Source organism: Quercus suber, unplaced genomic scaffold, assembly GCF_002906115.3.
Source record: "Quercus suber isolate HL8 unplaced genomic scaffold, Cork oak 2.0 scaffold_410, whole genome shotgun sequence".
NCBI lineage: Eukaryota > Viridiplantae > Streptophyta > Magnoliopsida > Fagales > Fagaceae > Quercus > Quercus suber.
In genome coordinates this window covers 370,463-374,209 of record NW_027069861.1, presented here as the reverse complement: position 1 = coordinate 374,209, position 3,747 = coordinate 370,463, and the positions used below count along the sequence as shown (strand labels likewise).

Genomic DNA, 3,747 nt, shown 5'->3' with positions numbered 1-3,747 from the left:
ATTCAACTTTATAGTGTTACCAGCTGCGTTACTTTTTTTATTGTTCTAATCTTAATTGTAATATTTTTATTGGTTAACACGTGCTCTTATTCGTGCTTCAAAACTAGTAGTTTTCAAAATCACAAGCTCCAATTATTTGACAAAAATCAATCAAAAAAAATTATTTGACAAAAACCACAAATAAAAACTCCGATAGACAAAAAGCTAAATTCCATAATGCTGGCTATGGGGTTCGAACCCATGCGCACTTATGTGCAGAAGATCTTAAGTCTTCCCCTTAACCTCTCGGGCAAACCAGCCATTGTTGACTCCTAGCGTCCTCTTTTTTAACTTTTGTTACAGTTTTAATTTCATTATTATCAATTTCTCGATTTACAATCATCAACTTCCGTGGGGCAAACCAGCTACTGAGATGAAAAAATAAACCATGAACTTGCCCACACCACAAGAAAATGAAAAAAAAAAAAAAGAAAAAAAAAAAGAGTAAAATCCAGTCATTCTTTTAAATTTGGATGAATGATCATTTTTATCCATAACGTTTAATGCCTGTCATTTATTTAATAACTCTAACATTCTTGTGAAATGAATCCTTTATAATTGTCTTTTATAAAATTTGACACTATTTATGTATGTAATACGATGTTGTTTTACTGGATTTAATGATAATTTAATAGCAGTCACTAGAGGAAATGACCAAATTGACATAGAGTTAAAGTTTCAAGGCTAAATTGATAAGGTTCAAAACTAGTTCTTGTTATCAATTTAGCTCTTAACTTTTAACATTCCAATCAAATTGGTCATACCATCCATTGACTTTTATAAAATTAGCACTATTTACAAATGTAACACAACATTGTTTTATTGGATCTAACAATGTAATGACAATTAATAGAGGTAATGAATAATTTGAAAAAAAAAATATTAAAATTTAAGAACTAAGATGATAAAAATTTAATGCTCTATTTTGTTAAGAGGATGAAAAAATGGGAGTATAAAGAAATAGAAAAGTGGAGAGATAAAAATTAAATTAACATTATACTTCTATTGTAATTTGAAACAATGGATAATGTGAGTATTTTTGTAATCTACAGTGCATGGTCATTTTCTCTCCCATTTGGAATGAATAAAATGGTAAATCCAAGTGAAATATTCACCCATCTTCTTTCCTTTCCCTTTTACCACAACCAAACAATTAAACATCAATACATCATAATCTTCTCTTCTCTCCCTCTTCCTCCTCCCCTTCTCCATTAACCCCTTTCTCACCCCAACCAAATATTACATAAACTTTATACATGAAAATATCACTTCAACAAACATAAAAGCAATTAAATGGTGTAATTTGAATATTGGTAAAAGAGAAAAGAAAACAAAAAAAACAAGAAACAAAAAACAAAACAAGTAATAAGTCTTTTTTTTTTTTTAATAAAACAAGTAATAAGTTTAGAGTTATAATTTCTTTTCACAAATTATTTATTATAATAAAGTGACAAGTTATAAATGGTATACAATAAAGTGGTGTTGACGATGAATTTATATGAAAATTAATATATATATATATATATATATATGTATTAATTATTAAGAATATAAAAATTAATAATAACTTGACAATTTAATAATCATAAAATTTATTATAAAATCAATAATAACTGCTCTAACATTTGTGAAATCCTCTGCAGAAAATAATTGTGTTAGCATTATTGCTAGGTACAAAGACATTTTTGGTCAATAAAACAAAAGTGGACAAAGGAAAAAGCCTGAGAATGACGAATGAGAGTATCCAAAAATAAGGTGAAATGACAAGACATGGTATACTTACCAAAAAAACAAGAGATAGTACTTTGGTCATAGTACCTGGGTTAAGATTCCCTGATTGTATTTTTTAGTGAATAAAAATTTCCCTGATTCTTAGGCTGTGTTTGTTTCGTGTAAAACGTTTTCCGGAAATACATATTTTTCGGAAATGTTATTTCCAGAAAATGAAAAATATTTTTAAGTGTTTGGGTGTGTATGTATGAAAATGTGGTGGAAATATTTTTATGTGTTTGGTTATATTAGGAAAATGCTATTTTCCGGCTGCAAATTCCGGCAACAACACAACAACGACGACGACAACAACAACAGCAAATTCCAATTTCCAGCAACAACAACACCAACAACAACAATCAGTTCATCAAAAAAAACAATAACAACAATCAAATTAAAAAAAAAACTGAGAGATTGAGGAAGAGAGAGCTCCAGGTGCGATGGCGCGATCGAGGGTCTGGGTCTGGGTCGAGCGGCGTTGGAGCGATGGCGCGATGAAGAGGCGATGGTCTGGGTCGACGACGAGGTGCGATGGCGCGATCGAGGTGCGATGGCGATGGCGCGATCAGCGCGGTGCGATGGCGAGGTGCGAGACGGCGCGAGCTCGAGGGCATGGCGCGGTTCGTGGGTTGTCGTTCGTGGGCCCGGCGAAGTCGAAGGCTCGTGAACGGACTGCGTGGATCGGTCCGTTTGTTCTGGGTTTCTCTTTTTCTTGGTGGATCGGTCCGTTTTTCTGGGTTTCTCTTTTTTTTTTGGTGGATCGGACTGCATTGGTTTCTCTTTTCTTTGCGTTCTTGGCTCCTGTGGTGTGTGTTGTTGTTGTTGTTGTGCTCTCCGTTTCTCAATTTTCCGAAAATGCCATTTGAAGGTAAAAAGAAGGTGAAATGCATTTCCACCAGNATGCATTTCCACCAGGGGAGGGCTTATTTTCGGTCAAAGGGGAAATTCTTTTCCGTTGACCCAATTTTCCTAAGCAGCAAACACCCACATTTACGGAAATTGATTTCCGGAAGTAGTTTGAAGTTGAAACAAACACAGCCTTAGAGTGAGTGTGGCAGAAACGAGAGTCCTCCAAAACATCAATAACTCCATGGCACGAGCTTCCCCAATCTGCCAAAAGTACGATCTTTTCGCAGAACTTCAACAAAATTCTTATATAAGAGTCTTGTGCCAATGGTTGGAAAGGAACTACGCCCAACTTGGTTAGGATAGAAATCCAACCTTTTACTACATAAGACTTCTTATATCTCTCTTATTTATTTATTTATTTATTTATTTGAATGAATTTTAAAAATCTAATAATTAAATTTATATTTATTATATTTTTAATATGCATATTAAATTTCTTTGAAATCGGAAGTAATTTATTATTGGATCAATAAATTTATTTTTTGTACATAATTTTAGATTATAAAAATTTAAAATTTTAACATTTATTTGATAATATAGCAATTAATCTCTAATTTGATTTTCTTGAAATTTTTAAATATAAAAATATAATAAGAACATACAATTTAACTGTTAAATTTTAAAATTTACTTAATATAAAAATATATAAAGAGTTTATAGAATTTTTCTTCAAATTAATTTAGAAAAAATTTTGTTTGCGTCAACCATGAGTAGCTAGAGCCCAAAAGCCATGGAAAATGGTTGGGAAAAGAAACTAGGCCATCTGCTTGGTTGGGTTGGGAACCAAAAAAGCTTCAAAAAACTCTCTATTTAGCAGTGTCATTCAAGAGCACATGGTACGTCTTTGTCGTGCATGCTTCAGAGCATTGCTGGTTCAGGCTGATTTTATTATTTCGGTCAAAATTGGAAATAACAAATTGGTTCTACTTTTTGGATAACCAAGTGATGGTACTTTGCCTGCGTTTGGATTGCACGGTAAGTTGCGGCACGTTTTCCGTTTCATGTTTTCTCTTTTTTTTTTTTTTTTTT

The 3,747-nt window shown here is 32.4% G+C and overlaps 1 non-coding gene across 1 annotated transcript; it reads right to left on the bottom strand.

Moving 5' to 3' along the window:
- Window positions 1–217: 217 nt before the first annotated feature.
- On the bottom strand, window positions 218–299 carry TRNAL-UAA (transfer RNA leucine (anticodon UAA)). The gene has a single exon. It is a non-coding gene; the product is annotated as a tRNA-Leu (tRNA).
- Between the last annotated feature and the right edge of the window lie 3,448 nt (window positions 300–3,747).